This window comes from Canis lupus, chromosome 28, assembly GCF_011100685.1.
Source record: "Canis lupus familiaris isolate Mischka breed German Shepherd chromosome 28, alternate assembly UU_Cfam_GSD_1.0, whole genome shotgun sequence".
In the NCBI taxonomy this organism is placed as follows: domain Eukaryota; kingdom Metazoa; phylum Chordata; class Mammalia; order Carnivora; family Canidae; genus Canis; species Canis lupus.
Genome location: NC_049249.1, coordinates 21,680,706 through 21,694,888, shown reverse-complemented (window position 1 = coordinate 21,694,888; position 14,183 = coordinate 21,680,706). Strand labels below are relative to the sequence as shown.

General features: G+C 38.0%; 1 protein-coding gene across 9 annotated transcripts in view; it reads right to left on the bottom strand.

Moving 5' to 3' along the window:
- Window positions 1-14,183, bottom strand: part of ADD3 (adducin 3) — a 124,913-nt gene that overhangs the window by 47,225 nt on the left and 63,505 nt on the right. The window contains exon 1 of one of the 9 annotated variants that reach the window (XM_038578753.1): window positions 4,806-4,951. The exons of 6 other annotated variants lie outside the window; for them this stretch is intronic. The gene's annotated coding sequence lies outside the window, so the exon portion shown is untranslated. Of the gene's footprint in view, window positions 1-986; window positions 1,133-4,805; window positions 4,952-14,183 lie in introns of those variants that run through there. 2 more of the 9 variants (XM_038578759.1, XM_038578755.1) reach the window with 2 other exon arrangements.

Below are 14,183 nucleotides of genomic sequence, written 5' to 3'. Positions count from 1 at the left end.
AAAGCTGGGCTCCAAAGAAGAAACATCAGTTCCTTCTACGATTGCATAACGAAGCAAAGTAATGATTAGACTTTTTTTTTTTCTCTCTTTACACACACACACACACAAAATAGCTTTCTGCTTCAGCTCAAACTATAATCTATTAGACTGATTCTGCTATCATAGGATTGTTTTTCTAAAATGACTGCAAATGTTTTAGACAAAGCTGTTCAACATCCTGTAGACAGCAGTATCCTGTATATTTCTAACTATAGAGAATTTCCTTAGTCGTAAATGTCACAATGGATGGAGTAACTTGACAAAGGAGATATCAGGATGTGTCATCAAAACATAGTGTGACCATTCTCAAAGATTAGGGTCAGACATGCAATAGATTAAGTCATAATATATGAGGTACAATAATTGTAACAGATTTTTATTAACAAGGCAAAAATTAAGGCTCAATTAATCTAACCACCACGACTTTTATTTAGAATCTGATTAGTGCGACATTGATGTCACTAGCAGATCCACACACATAAGATTGGACCTCCACAGTAATTGACACTGTCCTAACAACACATTAAAACCTTTTTAAATACTTAACATATACCTTGTTTTTATCTATTTTCACAGACTCAAAATTTGAAGAACTTTTTCTGCCCAGTTCCACCTACCAGTGGATATTAGAAAATTCTAACAATGGAAGAAATAAGAGTTATCATTTTGATAGATCCCAGTGAGACAGTCTCTGTCATTTAGATACTCACCCTGCTTAATGCTGTGCTTGGCTCCTAGATGGTCCTCAATACATTTTGCTAAACTGAATCATATCTCAACCAACTGATACGGAAATTAACACAGAAAACAGGTCGTAATAATGCAGCGTTGCTTTGATAATAAATTACATTTTAGGTTTTAGAGAAGCATACTTATTCAAGGTATATCAAGTTTTCTAACAAGAAGCTAGGCTAAACCAGCAGATGAACACACAGAGACTCCCCTACCTCCAGGCTGAGAAAGTATCTTTTTATCTTCTTGTTATTATACAAATCGAACAATGAAGTGCTTTACCATTTTGCTTTCAGGACAGCTGTCCTTTGACAGAACTGCAAAAAAAATCTGGGAAACAGGAGATCCTAAACATCTTATGTGTGATGCAGCAAAAATTCCTGCTTCTGTTACTTTATAACTTTACTGTGTAACTTGATAACTTTGCTGGCAGGATAATAGTGTACAGTTCACCTCTAAGCTGCTTCCTCAGCACCAAATCAGACAACTTTAGCTATGTCAAGCAATATCAGTTTTAGCATTCAATGAAACAAGGAGATGGATTAGAGGACTAGAATATGAAAACAATTTAAACAAGGAGGCTGATGCCAAGTTTCAAAGCCCTGAGGATTAGCCTTGAATGGCTGGATTCATCGAAAATTACAAGGATCCATTTTAAAAACAAACATCACCTCACTCAGAATCTTCTCAAGTATTCAAGCTTGATAAAAGGATCTGCTTTTTTCTGGAATGGGTTGTATACTTTTGAAACAGACTTTTTAGAAAAGGAGAGTTTATATAAATTATAACATTCAACTTATCTTTTTTACATTCTTATACTTTAAAATAGATTAGCCCATATGGTAGGTCAAATAAATTACACATCACACAATATACACAAAAGATGTTTTCAATTTAAACAACAGAAACTTAATATAAATTGGGTTATATAGCTTAAATCAATACTCTTACAAAAATACAGGTAAATACTATAGTTGGAACAGGTATTAAAACTCCTCTATTTTAACCTCTCATTTTATAAAGGGCAAAACTAAGGACTAAGGAGGCTAAATGAATTGCCCACAATCTTACACTCAAGTTACCAGACTTTGAACCCAATGTTAATTTCATTAATCTGCTGAAAAATGGCTCAGCTGTTTAGCACCGCCTTCAGCCCAGGGCGTGATCCTGGAGACCTGGGATCGAGTCCCACTTAGGGCTCCCTGCATGGAGCCTGCTTCTCTCTCTGCCTGGGTCTCTGCCTCCCTCTCTCTCTCTCTCTCTCTCTCTCTCTCTCTCTCTGTGTCTCTCATGAATAAATAAATATAATCTTTAAAAAAAAAATCTGCTGAAAAATGACTCCCAGGGCAGTTCTTACCCACTCATGAATGGCTGGGACAGTGGGGCCTACCCTTAGTGTTCTAGCCAGAGAAGTAGTTGGTAAGGGGTTTTTCTATTTCTGCACAGCACTATCATCATTTCAGCACTTGGGTTCTACCCCAATTAGGATGTAGGAGGACTGATTAAGTATATCTGATAGGGGAGAAAGGGAACAATTTGGAGATAATCTGGATATCTATCAATGGATGAATGAATAAATTCATTCATTCGTCCATACAATGAAGTATACACCCATTAAAAAGAATGAGGTAGGGCAGCTCGGGTGGCTCAGCAGTTTAGTGCCACCTTCAGTTCAGGGTATGATCCTGGAGACCCAGGATCGAGTCTCATGTCAGGCTCCCTGCATGGAGCCTGTTTCTCCCCCTGCCTGTGTCTCTGCCTCTCTCTTTCTCTCTGTCTCTCATGAATAAATAAGATCTTTAAAAAAAAAAAATGAGGTAGATACATAATGGTGTGCATAGTATTAATTTGGTTTAAAAAAAAAAAAAAGATGTGCACTTACTCACAGAAGTTCTCTGGAAAAATAGAGAAGAAATTCCCTTCTAGGGAGTAGGGCTCAGAGATTAGAGTTGCAAAGAGACGCTGTCATATGCCTTGTACACTAGAATAAACAGGAGAGGATTTAAGGGCAGCCATATAGAGCTACATAGACCTTGGTGAAAAAAATTCACTCCATTTTCTTTATATTACATAATTATTACAAGAAAAAAATATGATGATGATCAGAGAAGGGGGGCAGAGAGAGAGGGAGAGAGAATCTTTAGCAGGCTCGATGCCCAGTGCGTGAGCCCAACATGGGGTTTGATCTCACAACCCTGAGATCATGACCAGAGCTGAAATCAAGAGGCAGACACTTAACCTACTGAGCCCCCTAGGTGTCCAGATTCTTTTTTAAGAATATTTTTAAAAATAAGTAATAAGAGTATATAAAGTATAAAGTATTAGTGTAGGTATTAACTATTGACATTCTACAAAAGTTCCAAATAAGATTTATTCAGAAAATTTCCCAATTTCAACATTTAACAATGAAGTGATTGGTAAGCTTTGCTCTGGAGCAACTATAAAAAAGTCTAAGTGTATTCTCCTGGAGTCAAAGGGTCAGTAGAGATCTTCTAGCTCAGTAGATTGAAACCAACATTTTAAAAATGAAACAGAACAAAAAATAGAATGTTTTCTGTGTTGTAAGGAAAAACTTACTTCAGAAATTAAGTGGTGTGTTATGTGGTTTGTGTACTGGGTCAGGATGCAAAACACAACCTGAAAGTTTATTTTCTTGTTGAGGTGATGATTAGAGAATTCTATTGCTCAGTATAGAATCAAAATGTAAATTTCCAAAATTTCTGATATACACAATTTATTGAAAGTAAAGCTTTAGTTTTCACATCATTTATATGAATGATTCTGGATTACTATCCAAACATTTTTTCCCTCAATTCCAGTACATTGCCTTTAGCATTTTGGGGATGTCTTTACAAAGAGAATTAGAGTATTCTCAGCTGGAAAAGGTCTTAGAGAACTAACACAAATTCCCAAGTTTACAAGTGAAGAAACCAGTGTCCAAAGTAATAGCCATTTAATTCCTGGTCTAGTGCTTTTATTTGATACCAAGCTTCTACCTTATTCTTACATCCTTGTGATGTTAGAAAATGGCTAAACACAGTTACTACCAAGTTTCAAAGAGGAAGCTGAAGCAAGGAAATGCTCACAAGTCTGAGTCCAAAAAGGATGACACAATGTCACCCCAGCAAACTTTACGAAAATCTGCCATTTTCAACATTCAGCTTTGATTTCAACTGAAGTGAGTGGTTCAACTTGCTTGTACTGAATGGGTGTGTCTATCCCACAAGGGTACACGATGAACATGCACAAGAGGAAGACAACAGTCAGTACAGAAAAGATCACAGAGCACAGCCTCTCTCTCAACATGCCTACTTTAGTCAAGCATAAACACTTCACAGGCATTGAAAACCTAGCTACAAATGAAGCTCCATTATGTGAGGGCGGAAAAAGATCCATTTGCAAAGAAAAAATTGCCAAGTGTGGACCTCATTCAATAATGCAATTCTCCTATAGTTCAACTTACCACTCACGTCACAAACTCTAGAAAGAACACAGAGGCACAGACAAGGCATGGAACAGAACTTTGGGCTGCAGCCTTCCCCAACTCTTCTGACAAATACCCAACAGCAGGAAGACAAAGCATCATTATAACAGAAATAAAGGCTCTTTAGATGCTGCCTTTTTTTAATTCAATGAACCCACTCTTACACACAAAGTTCATGCCACGATGTCTCGAAATACAGTATTACCAGATTATGCTGTTAATGGGTCCAATAAATTCAGTGCAAAACACCACTTCAAGCATTTTTATGTTAACTAATTAGCACATTGGGAAACTAACAGTATTTTCCTTAAACAGTCATTGTCATCCCCCAAACAATTAAAAACAACAACAGTTCAGTAAACAGTTTAAGGAACAACAAAAAAAGCAAATAGGTGAACAGGAAAAAATTTAGTTGAATGATAAAGCTATAGGCTCCTTCCCAAGAACACTGCACATTACTAGCAGCTAGCACAAAACTGACCATCTATCTTATCGTGCTTCCCCCTAAGCTGTGCATTATCAGTTTTACAATAGACAAGCCATTACTTACAAAAATATTTGAAGCTGCTGTACATTTCTTAAGCTGGTTTTTGTGTGGCAATTCTGATGCAATGCCGCCCTAAAAATGAACTTTGTTTTAAACAGTGAGATATCCACACTCTCGGTGCGGTTAGAGCAAGGGTGGAGCCCACTGGGGGAAACAACACACCCAAGCAGACCTCAGTGACAGCAAACTGCACGTTAATACTGCCACAACATTTTTCAGGGCTTCAGAGTCAAAACTAATTGGTTAATCCTCTTCAAAGAAACGAGGGGGGTGGGGGGGAGGAGACGGTGTTCATGTTTGTAGATCTGCTTTCCTGCTATGAAATAAAATATTGACTCATTTCTTTTTTCTTAAGAAAGTAAAGATAAAATGCAAGGTAGAACACACAGCTCAACCAGCAGAATGTGAGGTGGAAGTGGACGACTATAAAGGAAGTCCAACCATGCCAACTTCTAAGTTTAGCAACAGCAGCTTCTGTATATCTCAAGGTGTTGGCAACATCGTTCACTTTAGAACTTTACTTTTGGGGTATTTGGCCAAAACAGGGGACCCAATCATGAACTTAAGCATTACCTACCCTTCTCTATCAATGCTCTAGTTCTCCTGGTAATACAGAAACAATAAAAGCACTTCTTATCAACTAACTAGCAAGAGTTGCCTTAAAAAAGGGGGGGTTTGATTTGTAAATTTGTTTTCATAGACTATTAAAATACATAAAAGGGAGATTTTGATGAAAATTACTAATATGCATACCAGACCTTAAAAAAATTTTTATAATCACCTACTTTCAAATAATTTCCTAAGTTTTGATTTTTAATTTTTTCCTGATATATTTCCAAATAAGATATTCTGTCAGATGTATACATACTGCCTAAAAAACTTAGTGACTAAAATAATTTATCAGTTATTGAAACTGTCACCAAACATCTGGTTATTGTTCAAAGTGATTTTAATCAATACTACTTCCTGTATATGCACATTCAGACACAGCCAACAGTTACTTGTAACTGAACTCCTGTAACTCATGGCATGAAAAATAGGGTTTTCAGTAAAATACCCATGCTTAAAAAAAAAAAAAAAAGCTTTGTAATCTTTACATTGAATTTAAAACAAAGAAATGGCTTTTGGAAAAGAGCAGGAAAATATTATTTTTAATGATACATGTTGTCACTTTACCCTCTGCCAAATGCTACTTCCTCACAGTGGAAAAATAAATCAGTTTGGGGTCTGAACATTTCCATTTTCTGCTCCCCCACCACTATTTTCAGAGGTGGCTCAGAACAGCTTCTTTTAGGATCCTCAGAAAGGGGTGCATACTGCCCAATCTAGCCTTTTGTTGAATTATAAGGTCACTTTTACCATAAATTAACCCACTCAAAAAAAAAAATTAACCCACTCAAGCTTGCTTTAATTATTTTTCAACCATATATATAATTATGACTCTCCTGCCATCCCTTGCTCTTCTCCAGCTCACTTCAAACTGAACTTAAAGGTAGCAGATATTTTGAAGAATTCCATTTTGATACTTTTTGGATTTGCACTGCTGGAAATGTCTGTTTTCAAGTCAAACTTCACTTTCACAGCTGCAAAGGAAATGACAAGAGAAGAAAAACACAGCCAATATATATCAGCAATTAATTCCATCCACAACTGCCCAGCTGTTTGTGCATGGAAGAATCAGTCTGTTTCCTTTTGGGGCCTTCACCACTGAAAATTGATACTGCACATTCAGAGACACAAGCTGTTTGTAACATGTCAGGAATGTGCACAAGATCACACAGAGTTGAAAAGACCAAATGAAATCCAGATCTAGTTTTCTTGGGACTCGCCAGTATTATTTCATAGCTGAAAAATAAAAAAATAAAAAATAAAACACCCCAATATCACACAGAGAGCAAGATACATGAAAAAATACTCTCCCTTCTGAATATGGTCCTTCCAATAAAGAGGAAAATCTGCCAATGACATCAGATTTAGTATCAAGAATAGACACTCTGACTTACTGGCATAGACAAGGTGTGACATTCTTAGGAGTCCACGTGCCCCCAGTATGTTAAATCCAGCCAATACTTTTTGGACTACACAGTTGCTTGCCCAATGTGTAGTTAGTCCCTTTAAAAAAAATACCCTTATAAATGTGAAAATTGTTGAGAACCAAGGCTTTCACCACAGTGATGTAGAAAAGCAAGTTTTTCTTGGTTAGTTCAGACATTATTTGGCACTCATATACACCTGCGTGTTTCAGGGATTCATGTAAATTTACTGATCCAATCTCCTAGGGTAATTCTCAAGCAATCAAATTTTTCCTTCCCTCTCCTTATCAGTTTTGTGGATTTTAGATAAAAACACTGTCTATTGAGTGCCAGAGGCTTACCAATTATAGTACAAGCTCCTTTGCAACTCAAAACATTTCCTGACGTACCACCTTCCAACACCAATTTCATTTCAAATATGTTTCATTTAAATGTCGTTTTGTTATATTTCCAAACACACACTATTGTAAAATGGTGTGTATTTTCATTATGTAAAGTGACTTGTAAAAAACTTATGAAAGTTAGAAAATAAGATGACTCTTTAGAAGAAAATAATTCAAAACATATTTTAGCTATCTTATTGGGGTTTTTTTTTTTATTTTATTTTTTAATTTTTATTTATTTATGATAGTGAGAGAGAGAGAGAGAGAGAGAGAGAGAGGCAGAGACACAGGCAGAGGGAGAAGCAGGCTCCATGCACCGGGAGCCCGACGTAGGATTCGATCCCGGGTCTCCAGGATCACGCCCTGGGCCAAAGGCAGGCGTCAAACCGCTGCGCCACCCAGGGATCCCTCTTATTGGGTTTTTATATGAAATTAGGTATCCCTATGACTGAACTCACTGTTCTAAGGACTCTCCCCTCCGCTTTTGCTACATAAGAGTTCATGCACTCTTCATTCCCATACATTCTCAAATACAACTTAAATGAGACACTCATTTGGGGCACCACCAGGGCTTGGGGCTTAACAAATGAAGAGAAGATAAACACTCTGCTTCAAATATGAGATGGACGTTCCATAAGCTTCAGAATGAAGATGCTCTCAAGTGCCAGAACTCAAACTAGCACAATGAGAAGCTGTCTCCAACTAAAGTGCTGGGAAAGCACGAAGTGTCATTTGTTAAGGAAACACAAGGCATCTCAAACTTGCAGTTGACTGAAAACAAAGCACGAAACCAAAAAAAGAGCTTATCTCTTAATAAACCCACCAGATCAAGGATATTTCTAGGGTAGGAGAAGGGGGGTGGGAAAAGTTTAATCTTTAGCTGATGGAGACATTAAATTCTGGAAATACTGGTATAACTATTAGTGACTCAAAGAGACACAGAGATGAGCTTTGCTTGGCAAGCTTCAGCTCTCTGGGACATTCAGACTAACTTGAAATGTCTATGGGAAGAGGACACCTGGGTGGCTCAGTGGTTGAGCATGTCTTTGGCTCAGGGCATGATCCCCTTCTGGGGATTGAGTCCCACATCGGGCTCCCCACAGGAAGTCTGCTTCTCCCTCTGCCTATGTCTCTGCCTCTGTCTCTCATGAATAAATAAATAAAATCTTTAAAAAAAAAAAATGTCTATGGGAAGGAACTTTCCCATCTAGAGGAATGGTTCATCAGCAAGGAGCCTGCTTGGGATTCTCTCACTCCTTTCTCCCTTTGCCCCTCTCCCTGCACTCTCCTCTCTTGCTTGTTCTCTCTCTAAAATAAATCACTTTTTAAAGTTTATTTTAAACAACTCTAAATAGTTATGCCTTTGCAACCTATGCATTAGAACATTCCCCACTACATCAAATAACCTGATTGCACAAAGTGATCAGGCATGAATGAAACAGATGGAAGAAGCCTACAAGGAAATTTTTTAAAAGATTCATTCATTCATTCATTCATTCATTTATTCAGAGGGAGAGAGAGAGGCAGAGACAGGCAAAGGGAGAAGCAGGCTCCATGCAGGGAGCCCTACACAAGACTCAATCCCGGGCCTCCAGGATCACACCCCGGGCCGCAGGCGGCGCCAAACCGCTGAGCCATCCGGGCTGCCCCTACAAGGAAATTATAAAGTTAAAAGAAAGTGTACACTCATCTGCTCCAACTACTCCCCTTCTTAGGTGAAAGAAACAAAACTTCTAAAGTTTTAGCTGCCTGTACCAGTCAGCCAGTTGGTCAGTAATGTCTTGGTTAGGCATAGTACAAGGTTCTTAGGCAGCAGCTCTACATTTGGCTTTAGTATGAAGAGAACTTAGAAGCTTGGGAGAGAATGCTGGCTCAGAGGATGAGGTCTGCCACTTACAGGCTATATACAACTTAAGCAAGTTTCTTGGTTTTGTTTTTTTAAACTCCTTTGAATATTAGTCTTCCCCTATGTATAACAAGGAAAATCTTAATTCATAAAAGTTGTATGGCTGGGGGGTGGGGGTGAATGGGTGACGGGCACTGAGGGGGGCACTTGACGGGATGAGCACTGGGTGTTATTCTGTATGTTGGCAAATTGAACACCAATAAAAAATAAATTATTAAAAAAAAGTTGTATGGCTTAAAAGAGATAACTTTTGTAATGCGCCCGGCATGTAGTAAGTAATCAAAAGAAAGAAATATAAGAAGTAGAAGCAAAATCAACAGTTCCAGGGGCAGTTCAAGTATATGCCCATTCATATACTGCTTCTAAGCTTTTGTGCTACCCCTACGTTTGCTCTCATTTTACATACGCAAAGAAAAAATAGCAAATAAAGCATTACTCTTTATTCCCTACCAAGGGAAGCAATTTTTTAGATCTGGGGGGGAAAAAAAGGCTACTTGTTTCCTCTTTACCTTCCTACTATGACAGAACTGGAGTGGTTGGGGGAGGGAGGCACAGATTTTCTACTTTGTAGTGACTACTTCTACCTTAATACACTTATATCTTTACCAGTCTTTGTATAAAGAGCTCCTTTTGCCTGGTGTGATCTTTCTTTTAACCATGAAGTGAGAATTCAAGGCCCAGTTAAAATCTAACCTACTTTACTGGTCTACTTATAACAAAATTAAAGCTTTTTCATCCTGTGTTTCCATAATGCTTTAAATAACAGCATTATAGAACTCATACCAGATGGCTGCTTCCATGAGTTTCCCTTACTTAAACGGGAGCATCTTTGTATTCTAATACCTAGCACATGGAAACCATCCATAAGTGTCTGCTGAATGGATATGCCTGGATAATGGGTACTCAGTTATGATCAAAGTAGCTAAAAAACACTGAGTCTGAACATTCACCAAAAAGAAAAGCAAAGCGCTAGAAAAGTAGGGAGCAGGGAGATGACCACAGGGTTTGAAATTAAATAGATTAAAAGTCAACTGTGTGCAAACTCTTGTGATCCTGGAGAAATGATTGCTGAGCAGTTAAGGTACCACTAGAATAATTCAGACTGCCATGTGCTTTAAATACTTATCCTGTGGGGATCCCTGGGTGGCGCGGCGGTTTAGCGCCTGCCTTTGGCCCAGGGCGCGATCCTGGAGACCCAGGATCAAATCCCACATCGGGCTCCCGGTGCATGGAGCCTGCTTCTCCCTCTGCCTGTGTGTATATGCCTCTCTCTCTCTATCTCTCTCTCTGTGACTATCATAAATAAATAAAAATAAAAAAAACTTAAAAAAAAAAAATCCTGTGCACCACCCACAACAACTCTCCTAGGCAGTACTATCAGGCTCCTTTTATACAAGAGAATATGGAGACTCAAAAAGGTTAAGCACATAAGGTAACATAACTTATGGCAATGGAGATAAAGTAGAGAAGTGATTTTTCATTACAAGTGATTTTCATAATAGACCAATTTTACAGAGTATGAAGAGGCTCTGGGTTTAAGAGAATCCAGATAGTGGAGGGGCAACCAAATAGCAAAAGAGATTCAGCTGAGGGAGCAAAACTCAAAGGGAGAGAAAAGGCCTGGCCAAAAAAAAAAAAAAAACAAAAAACGCACAAAACAAAAAACCAAAGCTGAGACAATTAAGAAGAGTGTGAGTTTTATGTAGGACTCATCTCCATGGAAGAGCCGGCCCCGCTGGAGTTATGAAACCTAAGTTGGAGATGGCCCTAGAACCATAGCAGTGCTAAATCATACCTTTTACTCTTATGGCTCCTCCCTTCCCAAACCAACTGTTCTAAGAAATAATAAAGACAACATGGATAACTACTTGATAAAAATGCCAATCATGGTGTTCACGCTTCAGAAATTAATGAGACCCTTGCCAAGTTGGTGAAACTCAACTCTTGTCTATAGGTTATCTGGCTATATTCTGTAATTTCCCATTTAGGAAAACACTGGGTTTTGACTCCCTTGCAAAGATGAATTTGTGAAGGAAAGCCTCCACGTTGAAGTTCAAAGCCTCAAGTGCCACAGCCCTCTGGCTTACCTCCAACACAGCATTCATTACAGTGGCTCACAATTTTCTGTTTGCTGGTGTAGCTCTTACACATGCTATGAGCAACTGGCAGGCAGGGCTGCTCAGCACCTAGCACAGGACAAGCTCAAAAAACATATGGAGCCTATTTAATATCTGATAGATGGTTTTTTGTAAATGAGGTAACCCAGGATTTAAAGATGAAGCAGTTACAGGAAAGGCAAGAATGGGAATAAGTGGGGACACCTGGGTGGCTCAGTGGTTGAGTACTGCCTTTGGCTCAGGGCGTGATCCCAGGGTCCTGAGATCGAGTCTCACCATCAGGCTCCCCGCCTGCTTCTCTGCCTCTCTCTGTGTCTCCCATGAATGAATTTAAAAAATCTTAAAAAAAAAAAAAAAAAAGAATGGGAATAAGTGAAATATAGTAAATGTTCAAAATTAGCTTTTTTTTTTTTTTTTGGCTGGATAAAAAAATGCATACTATATAACCTATAATAATTGGCAAGTTAAGCTTAATAAAGCAGAAGTAGAAATTCAGTAAATCATTAGGTCTAAAGATTGGGCATGATCCCCATTTAAAACAAAAATTAACCAAACTAGTGAGCTTGTATTCTATCTGAAAATTGCCAAACTTGGAGTGGAAAAACAGTTATGTGGCTTTGACTCTCCCATGGCATAATACTTTCAAAAATAATGCATTTTATTAATAACCTCTTAGAAGAGACAAAGACTACATGGGGGGGTGGTGAAGAGTAAATATTTATGTGCTATTAAAAAACCTTCAGTCACAAATAATTTCTGCTTTAGAGAAAAGTGCAAAAAAAACAACAGAAAACACATATATGTAAATATACTATGGCCATTTGACACAGCAAACATTCATGACAAATGCAATTTTTTAAAAATATTTTATTTATTTGAGAGAGAAGGGATGGGGAGAGGCAGACCCCCCACTGAGCGAGGAGCCCAATGCAGGGCTTGATCCCAGGATCATGACCTGAGCTGAAGGCAGATGCTTTACCAACTGAGCCACCCAAGTGCCCCTGCAATTTCTTGTTAAAAATATTACTGTTGCTTTGATTTGCTCCATCCAAGGGTGTGGGACTAATGTAGGCATTTTTTAATTTTTGCTCTTTCTAAATATGAAAAAAATATCTTTAGTTGGAAAAATGGCTCACATTTCAAATAATTTACCCAATTAAAAAAAAAAGCCACCTTTTTTAATCTTGGGAAATTGAAGTATTCTCATTCCCCCCCCAAAAAAAAAAATGTTCAAGTACTTAGCTTTAAACACTGCTCTATGATAGGCAGGTGTCCAGGACACCTGGGTAGCTCAGTGGTTGAGTGTCTGCTTTTGGCTCAGGTTGTGATCCCAGGGTCCGGGGTCCCCTATGGGGAGCCTACTTCTCCCTCTGCCTCTCCCTCTATGTCTCTGCCTCTCTCTGTGTCTCTCATGAATAAATAAATAAAATCTTAAAAAGAAAAAAAAAAAAAGGTAGGTAGCCAAGTTGACACACCACATGACTTAAAGGACTTGATTTCTCAGATCAAGCTCTGGAACACATGCTGCCACTTTATTACAAGAACACATCCCCTCCTCCAAAATGAAAAGTTCCAAATCCCTCAATACTATCAAAATATAGGGCAAGAGACAGGTTTAGAAATGTTCTTCCCTTTTCATTCCCATACCTCAACCCCTCTGGTTCCACCTGCCCTCAATGAAAGTATCTGGATGGCTGGTAGATTTGCCACCTTTCCATTTCCTCAGGCAAACTGGCAGTGTGATAGAAGGTTTAATTAAAACAAAAACACAAAAACAAAATTGGCCTACAAACCCACATCTCCTTAGCATTTCAGAAACACTTCAGTTAAAAAAAAAAAAAAGAAAACACTTGAGTTTAGTGCATCATTCTTTCTGCCTCCAAGTATTACTCTTGTTGGACAATATCAACTTGATCTGTGCCATATCTACAGCTGCACTAATTTTAATCTACTCTGATTTTAGATTTTAAAACTTGCCTTTAAATTCTAAGTTAGTAAGTCAATTCATCAATTAATCTTTCTACTTTCTGGTTAAGATTTATTCTTTTAACAATAACTCATTTAACACCTACTATGTGCTTGCAATTGAAGATGTAATACGGCAGAGTATGCAAGAAATGAATAAGCTGTTACACCTGATCCTAAGACATTAAGAACTTAGTGGGTTAGGGGAGGAAGAAGGGAGACACCATTCTTAAACAATTATATTAGAGCTCACTGTGTTATTGTGTTATAATATACATATTACAGACTCAGAGAAAAGAGCCAATTTGAAAGGTTCCTAGGAAGTTACACTTGAGCTTGGTCTTAAAAGGTCTGGTGAGGAGATGATGCACAACTCTGGCAGAAAGATATGAGAAGACAAAGTGCTTCTTAATAAAGCCATGTGTTATAGTACAAGTTTATTTTTTTAATTTTATTTATTTTATTTAGAGAGAGAGACAGAGAGAGAGAAGGAAGGCAAAAGGAAAAATCTTAAGTAGGCTCCATGCCCAGCACAGAGCCCAACACAAGGTTCAATCTCACAACCCTGAGATAATGACCTGAGCCAAAATTAAGAGTCAGATGCTCAACTGACTGAGCCATCCACATGCCCCAACATATGGCTTTACTTTAAATAAAAGTATTACAAATTGCAACTAATACAAAAGGGAAGTAAAATTGTCACTAGTTAACAATTTACAGTGGTATGTATAATTTAAACTACAGGAACCCTACAATCTACTAGCAAACTAAATAGTTTTGTGTCATGAGCTTTTGCTTTTACCCTAATCTTCTGACTTGCATGCTAAGAAAAGAATCTCAAAAGCCATTTATATCCTGCCTTGGAACAATGTTTGTTCTTACACTGTACTAACCAATGACTTAGAGATAATTAAGACCAATTATCTTGAAGCCAGTCAAACTGATCTGCCATCACATCCTCATGGAAGGAGGAATAA